Here is a 13,319-nt window from a genome sequence, read left to right on the forward strand (position 1 = left end):
TGTTCCACTCATAACACTTCTCCATTATTTGCCGTAAGCTAAAGATCTGATCCTGACAACCTCTAAGAGGCCTAAACCCACACTGATTTTCATCCAATTGGTCCTCAACTAATACTCGCACTTTCCTGTCAACAATACCTGAGAAGATTTTACCCACAACGCTGATTAAAGAGATACCTCTCTAGTTGTTACAATCTTTTCTGTTTCCATGTTTAAAGATTGGTGTGATTACTGCTTTTGTCCAGTCTGATGGAACCTGTCCCGACTCCCAGGCCATTTCAATTATCCTGTGTAGCCATTTAAGACCTGACATTCCACTGTATTTGATGAGTTCCGACTTAATTTCATCCACCCCAGCCGCTTTATTGCACTGCAATCTATTGACCATTTTTTCCACTTCCTCAAATGTGATCCTATTTCCATCATCATTCCTATCCCATTCTACCTCGAAAACTGAAACATTACTGATCGCATTTTGACCTACATTGAGCAAGTCTTCAAAATATTCCCTCCATCTGCCCAAGGCATCCACAGGATTCACCAGCAGTTCTCCTGACCTATCCAAAATACTTGTCATTTCCTTCTTACCTCCCTTTCGAAGACTGCTAATTACACTCCAGAATGGTTTTCCAGCAGCTTGACCCATCATCTCCAACCTGTTTCCAAAGTCTTCCCACGATTTCTTCTTGGATGCTGCAATTATCTGTTTGGCTTTGTTTCTTTCTTCAACATAACTTTCTCTGTCTACCTGGGTTCTGGTATGTAGCCATTTTTGATACGCCTTCTTTTTCCTTTTACAGGCTGCCTTGACTGTATCATTCCACCAAGCTGTTTGCTTCATCCTGCTTTTACACACTACTGTTCCAAGACATTCTTTAGCCACTTCTAGTACTGTGTCCTGTACCTTGTCCATTTCTTTTCCAATGACTGTAATTGACTACATTCAACTAACTGGTACCTTTCTGAGATCGCTGTTATGTACTTGTGCCTGATTTCCTTATCCTGAAGTTTCTCCACTCTTATCCTCCTACATATGGACCTGACCTCCTGCACTTTCGGCCTCACAATCCCAATTTCACTGCAGATTAAATAATGATCAGTGTCATCAAAGAATCCCCTGAAAACACGTGTGTCCCTCACAGCCTTCCTGAATTCCTGATCTGTTATTATATAGTCGATGACAGATCTGGTTCCACTGCCTTCCCAAGCATACCGGTGAATGTTCTTATGTTTAAAAAAGGAGGTTGTGATTACTAAGCCCATACTGGCACAGAAATCCAAGAGTTGTTTCCCGTTCCTGTTGGCCTCCATATCCTCTCCAAATTTACCCATAACCTTTTCATACCCTTCTGTTCGATTTCCAATCCTGGCGTTAAAATGACCCATGAGCAGAACACTGTCTTTGTCCTTTACTCTAACGACTACATCAGTGAGTGCCTCATAAAAACTATCCATCTTATCTTGATCTGTCCCTTTACAATGCGAATATACTGGCGCAATCCTAATTTTCTTGCTAGACACTGTCAAATCTATCCACATCAGTCGTTCGTTTACATACCTTATTGCAACTACGCTGGGTTCCATTTCTTTCCTGATGTAAAGCCCCACACCCCGTTGTGCTATTCCTGCTTTGACTCCTGACAGGTAGACCTTGTATTCTCCCACTTCTTCTTCTTTCTCACCCCTTACCCGAATGTCACTAGCAGCTAAAACGTCCAGCCACATCTTACTTGCAGTCTCTGCCAGCTCTACCTTCTTCCCAGAGTAGCCCCCATTGTAATTAATGGTCTGGGCGACAGTCCATACTGACTAATCGTACCACTATAGCTAGCGTACTAGCTAATAGTCAGTTCAACGCCGTGAAAAGTGGTTACAGGAAAACGAACTCACCAGCCACACCTTGAGCTTGATGTTCTCTTCAGCTATGACGCCTGTTTCCATACGAACGGATCAGTGAGTAGATGTAACGTTGTTTACTGGGAGACCGGAAACCCTTACACTGCTGAAGAGGCTGATCATCAGACAGACCCAAGTTTAAATGTGTTTTGTGGCATACACGGGGATGTTCTCATCGGACTCGTATTTCTTAACAATAAACTCACCGCTGAACTGTACAGAGAGCATTTCCAGATGACACTCCAGATGTATTTGGATAATCTACACGTAGCAAAACGACAGGGATATTTCTTTCAGTAGAATGGAACACCGCCGCAATTCGTATACATCTCTCGTGAATGTTGAATGACGCTTCACCTGAGCTTTGGATAGGTAGAAGGGATCCAGTTGATTGGCCACCTAGGTCGCCAGATTTGACGCCTCTTAACTTTTTCCTCTGTGGCCATATCAGAACTAATGTTGTTGTGGTCTTCAGTACAGAGACTGGTTTCATGCAGATCTCAATGCTACTCTATCCTGTGCAAGCTTCTTCATCTCCCAGTACCTACAGCAACCTACATCCTTCTGAATCGGTTTAGTGTATTCATCTCTTGGTCTCCCTCTACGATTTTTACCCTCCACGCTGCCCTCCCATACTAAATGGGTGATCCCTTGATGCCTCAGAATATGCCCCACCAACCGATCCGTTCTCCTAGTCAAGTTGTGCCACAAATTTCTCTTCTCTCCAATTCTGTTCAATACCTCCTCATTAGTTATGTGATCTACCCATCTAATCTTCAGCATTCTTCTGTAGCACCACATTCCGAAAGCTTCTATTCTCTTCTTGTCTAAACTATTTATCGTTCACGTTTCACTTCCATACATGGCTACACTCGATAGAAATACTTTCAGAAACGACTTCGTGGCACTTAAATCTATATTCGATGTTAACAAATTTCTCTTCTTCAGAAACGCCTTCGTTGCCATTGACAGTCTACATTTTATATCCTCTCTACTTCGACCATCATCAGTTATTTTGCTCCCCAAATAGCAAAACTGATCTACCACTTTAAGTGGTACTTTACTACTTTCAGCCTCTCATTTCCTAATCTAATTCGCGCAGCACCACCCGATTTAATTCACCTACATTCAATTAACCTCCTTTTGAATTTGTTGATGTTCATCTTATATCCTCCTTTCAAGAGACTTTTCATTCCGTTCAGCTGCTCTTCCAGGTCCTATCTTGTATCTGACCGAATTACAATGTCACCGACGAACCTCAAAGTTTTATTTCTTCTCCATGGATTTTAATACCTAGTCCAAATTTTTCTTTTGTTTCCTTTACTGCTTCCTCAATATACAGATTTAATAACATCGGGGATAGGCTAAAACCCTGTCTCACTCCCTTTCCTACCACCGCTTCGCTTTCATGCCCCTCGACTCTTATATCTGCCATCTGGTTTCTGTACAAATTGTAAATAGCCATTCGCTCCCTATATTTTACCCCTGCCACCTTTAGAATTTGAAAGAGAGTATTCCAGTCAGCATTGTCAAAAGCTTTCTCTAAGTCTACAAATGCTAGAAACGTAAGTTTGCCTTTCTTTGATCTATTTTCTAAGATAAGTCGTAGGGTCAGTATTGCCTCACGTGTTGCAACATTTCTACGGAATCCAAACTGATCTTTCCCGAGGCCGGCTTCTACCAGTTTTTCCGTTCGTCTGTAAAGAATTCGTGTAAGCATTTTGAGGCCGTGGCTTATTAAAATGACAGTTCGGTAATTTTCACATCTATCAACGCCTGCTTTCTTTGGGATTGGAATTATTACATTCTTGTTGAAGTCTGAGTGTATTTCGCCTGTCTCATACATCTTGCTCACTAGATGGTAGAGTTTTGTCAGGCCTAGTTCTCCCAAGGCTGTCAGTAGTTCTAATGGAATGTTGTCTACTCCCGGGGCCTTGTTTCGACTTAGGTCTTTCAGTGTTCTGTCAAATACTTCGTGCAGTATCATATCTCCCATTTCATCTTCCTGTACATCCTCTTCCATTTCCATAATATTGTCCTCAAGAACATCGCCCTAGTACAGACTATCTATACACTTCTTCCACCTTTCCCACTTTGCTTAGAACTGGGTTTCCATCTGAGCTCTTGATATTCATGCAAGTGGTTCTTTTTTCTCCAAAGGTCTCTTTAATTTTCCTGTGGCAGTGCCTACCTTACAACTAGTGATATGCGCCTCTACATCCTTACATTTGTCCTCTAGCCATCACTGCTTAGCCATTTTGCACTTCCTGTCGATCTCATTTTTGAGACGTTTGTATTCCTTTTTGCCTGCTTCATTTACGGCATTTTTATATTTTCCCCTTTCATCAATTAAATTCATTGTTTCTTCTGTTACCCAAGGAGTTCTACTAGCCCTCGTCTTTTTACCTACTTGATCCTCTGCTACCTTCATTATTTCATTTCTCAAAGCTACCTATTCTTCTTCTACTGTATTTTTTCCCCCATTCTTGTCAATCGTTCCCTAATGCTCACCTTGAAGCTCTCTACAACCTCTGGTTCTTTCATTTTGTCCAGGTTCCATCTTCTCAAATTTCCACCTTTTTGCAGTTTCTCCAGTTTTAATCTAAAGTTCATAACCAATAGATTATAGTCAGAGTCCACATCTGCCCCTGGAAATGTCTTACAGTTTAAAACCTGGTTTCTGAATCACTCTGATACCATTATATAATCTATCTGAGACCTTCTAGTATCTCCAGGCTTCTTCCATGTATACAACCTCCTTTTACGATCCTTCCTCTTTCATTTCTTACCCCAATACATATTTACCTACTACGTTTCCTTCTCTTCCTTTTCCTACTATCGAGTTCCAATCACCTATGACAAATAAATTTTTGTCTCCCTTCACTATCTGAATAATTTCTTTTATCTCATCATATATTTCATCAATCTCTTCGTCATCTGCAGAGATAGTTGGCATTTAATCTTATACTACTGTGGTAGCCGTTGGCTTCGTATCTATCTTGGCCACAATAATGCGTTCACTATGCTGTTTGTAGTAGCTTACCCGCATTCCTATTTTCCTACTCATTATTAAGCCTACACCTGCATTACCCCTATTTGATTTTGTGTTTATAACCCTGTAGTCACCTGACCAGAAGTCTTCTTCCTCCTACCACCGAACTTCACTAATTCCCACTATACCTAACTTTAACCAACCATTTCCTTTTCTAAATTTTCTAACCTACCTGCCCGATTAAGGGATCTGACATTTCACGCTCAAATCCGTAAAACGTCAGTTTTCTTTCTCCTGATAACAACGTCCTCTTGAGTAGTGCCCACCTGGAGGTCCTAAGAGGACGCCATCATCATTTAACCAGACAGTAAAGCTGCATGCTCTCGGAAAAAATTACTGCTGTAGTTTCCCCTTGCTTTCAGCCGTTCGCAGTACCAGCACGGGCAAGGCCCTTTTGGTTAGTGTTACAAGGCCAGATCAGTCAGTCATCCAGACTGTTGCCCCTGAAACTACTGAAAAGGCTGCTGCCCCTCTTCAGGAACCACACGTTTGTCTGTCCTCTCAACAGATACACCTCTTTTGTCGTTGCACCAACGGTACGGCTATTTGTATCTCTGAGGCACGCAAGCAACGTCCATTGTTCATGGGGAAGGATCAGATCTATAGTGTAAAAAACCAGTCGAGAAACACTGCAGAAAGTGCAGGAAAACATAAAAAAAAGGCTGTGCGGCAATAACACCTGCGGTGTTACGTAAGGTGTGCAACAGGTACATGAAACGTATTCGGATCTGCTGTCAATAAAACGGCAATCAGTTTAAACAATTCCTCCGGTAACGTCCAAGAGGTGCAATTGCAAGCCATGGCAGTTCAAGTTATTAATTTGTTTCAGCTTTTTACTCAGTGCGTTTACTGTTGTGATTGTTAATTTTGTTGTTAAGTCGTCAATGGTGTATTGATTTACTTGCTTTGATCCTAGTTATTCATTCTGAAGGTCATCTTGCTTTGTTAAGTACGTGATTTCTAGCAGACCCATAATGTTACCCAATGACTCTTCTGAATGGTGAATCTTACATCCTAACTACGAACCTCATTATTTAAAACAGTGTATCTCCTACAATTCCGCCCAGTTATTCCTACAAAGAACGGACTTGGGCCATGTCTCGCCACTTTTGAATCACTCTGTAATATTCACAGAGTGAAAGTAATTTACAAAGCTGTTGTAGGAGGGTTAAATACACTCCTGGAAATGGAAAAAAGAACACATTGACACCGGTGTGTCAGACCCACCATACTTGCTCCGGACACTGCGAGAGGGCTGTACAAGCAATGATCACACGCACGCCACAGCGGACACACCAGGAACCGCGGTGTTGGCCGTCGAATGGCGCTAGCTGCGCAGCATTTGTGCACCGCCGCCGTCAGTGTCAGCCAGTTTGCCGTGGCATACGGAGCTCCATCGCAGTCTTTAACACTGGTAGCATGCCGCGACAGCGTGGACGTGAACCGTATGTGCAGTTGACGGACTTTGAGCGAGGGCGTAGAGTGGGCATGCGGGAGGCCGGGTGAACGTACCGCCGAATTACTCAACACGTGGGGCGTGAGGTCTCCACAGTACATCGATGTTGTCGCCAGTGGTCGGCGGAAGGTGCACGTGCCCGTCGACCTGGGACCGGACCGCAGCGACGCACGGATGCACGCCAAGACCGTAGGATCCTACGCAGTGCCGTAGGGGACCGCACCGCCAATTCCCAGCAAATTAGTGACACTGTTGCTCCTGGGGTATCGGCGAGGACCATTCGCAACCGTCCCCATGAAGCTGGGCTACGGTCCCGCACACCGTTAGGCCGTCTTCCGCTCACGCCCCAACATCGTGCAGCCCGCCTCCAGTGGTGTCGCGACAGGCGTGAATGGAGGGACGAATGGAGACGTGTCGTCTTCAGCGATGAGAGTCGCTTCTGCCTTGGTGCCAATGATGGTCGTATGCGTGTTTGGCGCCGTGCAGGTGAGCGCCGCAATCAGGACTGCATACGACCGAGGCACACAGGGCCAACACCCGGCATCATGGTGTGGGGAGCGATCTCCTACACTGGCCATACACCACTGGTGATCGTCGAGGGGACACTGAATAGTGCACGGTACATCCAAACCGTCATCGAACCCATCGTTCTACGATTCCTAGACCGGCAAGGTAGCTTGCTGTTCCAACAGGACAATGCACGTCCACATGTATCCCGTGCCACCCAACGTGCTCTAGAAGGTGTAAGTCAACTACCCTGGCCAGCAAGATCTCCGGATCTGTCCCCCATTGAGCATGTTTGGGACTGGATGAAGCGTCGTCTCACGCGGTCTGCACGTCCAGCACGAACGCTGGTCCAACTGAGGCGCCAGGTGGAAATGGCATGGCAAGCCGTTCCACAGGACTACATCCAGCATCTCTACGATCGTCTCCATGGGAGAATAGCAGCCTGCATTTCTGCGAAAGGTGGATATACACTGTACTAGTGCCGACATTGTGCATGCTCTGTTGCCTGTGTCTATGTGCCTGTGGTTCCGTCAGTGTGATCATGTGATGTATCTGACCCCAGGAATGTGTCAATAAAGTTTCCCCTTCCTGGGACAATGAATTCACGGTGTTCTTATTTCAATTTCCAGGAGTGTATTTCCTTGTCATACAACAGAAAGTGATTTCCAATAGGACAGGGGTTCCGAAAAGCAGTGGAAATCTCCCAATATTAATGACGAAATTAAGATATTTTACGACACCTTCGAAGATCGATATACGGTGAACACTAATAAAACTGACAAACTGAAGAAACGGATTCCTGACGGCAACCGGAGGGAAAAAGGTCCCATGAATATTTGTCTGGAAATGAATCGTTGCCTTGGTAGATGATGCTGACAAGAACATTCTCTAACCACTTACCGTGTGTTCAACGTGCGTTACATGCTGCGTTATTGACGGAGCGTACTCTAAGCAGCAGAATGCTCCGATATTCATGTCGGGATCAAGCCGAGATGGTGTTTGTGCACGTCCAAGCAGATGGAAACAGCCCAGGGGCAGCACGGCTACACCAAAACAAGTACCCTCGCAGACACAATCTGCATGACACAACATTTCAAGCCATTTCTGGGCGTTTGTGTGATCATGTATCCTTTCAGACGGACGGGGAGGGAAGCGGCGTAATGTGCGTACACCAGATTTGGAGGACCGGACTCTATAGGATATTGAGATGAACCTTATTACAAGCTCCAGGCAACTGGCCCACCAACTTGTCATAAGCCAAAGTACGAGTGTGTGTCTCCTACATGACAACAGCTACTATCCCTGTCACATGCAACGAGCGCAAGGACTGTCAGCAGCAGATGGCGGGAAGGATTCTTTAGATGTTTTATGCATCAGATAGTCACTGTTTTGGGACTTCCTTCAGCAGTCCGCTTTACCGACGAAGCAATCTTTATCTGAACTGGATACGTCAATCTGCATAATCGTCATCTGCCGGCTACAGACAGTCATCGGGGAATGGCTGCAGCGTCTCATCGTCATCAATGTGGGAGCTGGGATTATTAAGTCTCAAAGAGCTACAGATATACCTCTACTAAAGCGCTCGGAGCGAGGGAAAAATACATTTCCAAGGTGCGATTATACGTTACTTGAAAATAAGAAATTTAGGGTAAAAAAACAGCTAGTTCGTGCCCCAGGAATAAAAACGCAAAAATGCGAGAAAAACGTTAAGTAACAAAGCTAGTTTTGTGTTCTATAAGCTAAAGACTGGTCTGCTGTAGCTCTCCGTGCTATTCTACTCATATTGATGATATCTGTTAGATGAAGTAAGATTGACTGTATAGGACAGAAAAGATGGATATGAGGTATATGTTGGAAAGCGAAAGGAACATAAAGTTTGAAAAAAGTTATTATTATTGAATAGAAGAAGTATGAAGTAAGACTGTAGCAATGTGCAGCTAGGAATGATTATTGTCAGCCAGTTAACTTCCTCAGAGCTCAGAGAAAAAGCCATCCCACTATCTTAGGTCATTCATGAACATATTAACTTATTAAGCTGTTTGGTTTTTATGGAAATTCTTCATTGACGTTGTACCCTTTTAAATAATTGGTCACTTCGTTAAGCATACTGTTTTTCAGACCTATGTAATGTGTGAAGATCAGGCGAAGTTCAAGAATGGTTCAAATGGCTCTGAGCTTTATGGGACTTACCATCTGAGGTCATCAGTCCCCTAGAACTTAGAACTACTTAAACCTAAATAACCTAAGGACATCACACACATGGATTCAAACCTGCGACTGTAGCGGTCGCGCGGTTCCAGACTGAAGCGCCTAGGACCACTCGGCCACCCTGGCCGGCTTTGGCTTAGTATAACTCTGTCATTTTTAATAATTACTTCTCTCTAAAATCGTTGTCTTGGCGTATCATTTCACAGGAATACTTACTCTCCCCATCACACTGTTCTTCATTAGGCTTTACCACATGCAACAGTTTGAATATGTTTTTAGAAACAGAAATGTAGCTTATTCGCTGCCTACTTGATGCTTGCTGTTGTGCTTTCGGCAAAACTGCAAGCGCATTGTCCAGACGCGAGGTAAGTGTAAATTTTGATTGGGGCCAGATAACTGTTTTACTTCAGTTACGCATTTAATATAAAGACAAGTTGCCTTCAGATCAGATACAGTTCAGTTCACATTTTGTCCTGTTTAGTCAAAGGTTAGCATACGAGTTTAATTTGGAGAACAATTTGTGGGGTCATAATTTTGGTAATACGTAGAGTGGGACGTAAAATTGCGCAAAATTTCATAGAGGTACAAAATATAGTAGGGATGTCACAAACTGACTGCATATTAACTATCCACTTACAGTCACAGGTAGCCTGCTTGCACCTTCTGAGAAATAGAATACGCTACAAGAACCGCTTCGAGGGAAAATATAGGTAATCGATGGAAAGGTTAGCTTAACTCGTGGATTCTCGGATGGGGAGGCATGATCAGTTATACTGCAGTACACCACTTTCTACGGAAACGCGACAAACTGGGAGACTTGTATATCGGTTTACGAAAGCGAGGGCATTTCACAAGAGGAGCTTTAAAGTAGTCTTCGCACTGAAGACCACAGCAACAATATGAACCAAGCGTCTTCGAACACACAGTCAAATTTTTGGGCTCATAACCACTTGAAAATGCCCTTGGTGGCTGGAAACAGTTCGTGGTATGAGAATATAAACTTGCAACTGGTGCTGTTATTTGTTTCCATGTCAACTGCCACTGAGCGAAATGCGTGCAACACATTATCGACTATATGCAGGAGCTGCCGGTGACGATAGAGCGGTAATGGACAGGGATGGTGCGCAACGTTTTTGGTGTCGTGTAATAGAAAGGGCGTAGTACACACTAATAAGTTTAAGGCTCTGAGGATGTATTGCTCTGTATACACTTTTGTCTCATTCAATAATGTTGATGAAAACCGAGTGGGCGAATGAGTACACATTAATAAGTTTAAGGCTCTGAGGGCATACTGCTCTGTATACACTTTTGTCTCATACAATAATGTTGACGGAAACCGAATGGATGAATGGCGGAGGAGACCCCAGGAAACTCTGCCTTCTGGCACTAACATAGTAGATGACGGCTAGAAGCAACATGTAGCTTGAAACTGATAGGAATCGTTTTATATGTTAAAGACCCTCATATATTTGCAACAATACACACCCTCCTCTGATTAAAGACTTAGCAGTTCGCCCTTCGATCAATCCCACGTTCCAAACATTTAACTGTCGAAAACAGTATTCGCTTCACTTCCTGTCATCCGAAGTGAAAGTTCCGCTTGTTAGTTTATACAGGGTGTTACAGAAAGGTACGGCCAAACTTTTAGGAAACATTCCTCACATACAAATAAAGAAAAGATGTTATGTGGACATGTGTCCGGAAACGCTTCATTTCCATGCTAGAGCTCATTTTAGTTTCTTCCACCTATGCTCAATGGAGCACGTTATCATGACTTCATACGGGATACTCTACCTGTGCTGCTAGAACATGTGCCTTTACAAGTACAACACAACATGTGGTTCATGCACGATGGAGCTCCTGCACATTTCAGTCGACGTGTTCGTACGCTTCTCAACAACAGATTCGATGCCCGATGGATTGGTAGAGGCGGACCAATTCCATGGCCTCCACGCTCTCCTGACCTCAACCCTCTTGACTTTCATTTATGGGGACATTTGAAAGCTCTTGTCTACGCAACCCCGGTACCAAATGTAGAGAATCTTCGTGCTCGTATTGTGGACAGCTGTGATACAATACGCCATTCTCCAGGGCTGCATCAGCGCATCAGGGATTCCATGCGACGGTGGGTGGATGCATGTATCCTCGCTAACGGAGGACATTTTGAACATTTCCTGTATCAAAGTGTTTGATGTGACGCTGGTACGTTCTGTTGCTGTGTGTTTCCGTTCCATGATAAATGTGATTTGAAGGGAAGTAATAAAATGAGCTCTAACATGGAAAGTAAGCGTTTCCGAACACATGTCCACATATCATATTTTCTTTCTTTGTGTGTGAGGAATGTTTCCTGAAAGTTTGGCCGTACCTTTTTGCAACACCCTGTATAAGTTCTTTATTGAGCGTTTGTTAATTGAGAAGCACAAGTTCGAAAAGTGCTAGTGGTGCTTGATGAAGCACTTTCATAATTTTACCAGGTACAAACGATCTGATTCTTTACACTTATGGAAGCAGCGTAGCCCTCTCAGGGTATGTTAGTTACAGCGCATTATAAAGTTGATACAGTGTCCAGAATTGTAAGCGAGCACAAATTTTTGCAGTAGGATTTTAATTCAAGTGCTTATGACAATACGATCTTTCAGAAAATGAAGCAGCTCGGTGTATAACGGTTCCCTTTGTGCTCTGTATTTCGAATTATATACTGTGAACACACTGTGAGCAGTTTCAGGGTGCGAAATCTCTATTGTTTCAAGAAAGTAAATATGTAACTCAGGAAATTTTGTACAAATCCCATTTCTGAATACTTTATCGCAGGCGATACCCAATTCATAATTCAAAACAGTTCTATATATGGCGAATCATCTCAAAAATCACATCAGACCGTATACCGTGTATGCTATATTATTTCGCTGTTTAGTCTTCCTAAGCAATCTTTTTACAAAGTACGTTGCCGTTTTCGTTATCAGCAAAGGCAAGTAATATATCACTAAAACAACACTGCTTGAGTTGATAACTGATAGATTCTTATTTCCAGCTACATCTCGGGACTTAGAAGATTCATCAAAACCTTAGCAATAACTAAAATTTTAGACATTCAGCACTTTTGTTATAGTATATTTCTGAATACATAAAGTGGTAAATGCTAAGATATGAGTGCAACAGGCAAAAAAGTTGTGTAAAATTAGGCGATATGTGCGAACCTAGGCATCATATGCGCCCACACCATTCCCCGTGTTATGTTACTTAGCCATGCACACATAAACATAGGTGGAGTCTGTCGAAAAATGTGTGTGTGCTCATTATGCAGAACAGAGTGCACGCTCTCGAATGCAGCGTAAACATGTGTACCGCAGGCGTCATAGCTGACCAGCATAATTGCATATCATTTAACATTTATGTCATGCAGCACGATCAGCGCTGTAAATTCGGAACAAAGTAAACAAGAGAAAGCTCGTGACTGTTAATAATGAGGAAAGCAATTCGCTTTTAGTAGTATAGCTATACGGAAAGTGAGGTAAACATAAGCACTGGTTAATCTAAACACGAGGTGAAACACCTGCAGGTAACGATGGGTCTGCTCCTCTTGTCGGCGACTGATGCTAGAGAATTATTGTGAACGTACTGAGTGAGACAGAATCTACAGAATAAGTGTTTTGTCCGTGACATTAGATCTACGCTATTGAGAACACGAAGACGCGACTCCGCTCAAACAAGCCAAGAGGACCACCACACAACGCGGCCTTCATTCAGCGATGCCACAACTACACTACTGGCCATTAAAATTGCTACACCACGAAGATGACGTGCTAGAGACACGAAATTTTAACCGACAGGAAGAAGATGCTGTGATATGCAAATGATTAGCTTTTCAGAGCATTTACACAAGATTGGCACCGGCGGCGACACATACAACGTGCTGACATGAGGAAAGTTTCCAACCTATTTCTCACACACAAACAGCAGTTGACCGGCGTTGTTGGGGAAACGTTGTTGTGATGCCTCGTGTAAGGAGGAGGAATGCGTACCATCACGTTTCCGACTTTTATAAAGGCCGGATTGTAGCCTATCGCGATTGCGGTTTATCGTATCGCGACATTGGTGCTCGCGTTGGTCGAGATCCAATGACGGTTAGCAGAATATGGAATCGGTGGGTTCAGGAGAGTAATACGGAACGCTGTGCTGGATCCCAACGCCTCGTATCAC

The sequence above is a fragment of the Schistocerca cancellata genome, unplaced genomic scaffold (genome assembly GCF_023864275.1).
Source record: "Schistocerca cancellata isolate TAMUIC-IGC-003103 unplaced genomic scaffold, iqSchCanc2.1 HiC_scaffold_734, whole genome shotgun sequence".
In the NCBI taxonomy this organism is placed as follows: Eukaryota; Metazoa; Arthropoda; class Insecta; order Orthoptera; family Acrididae; genus Schistocerca; species Schistocerca cancellata.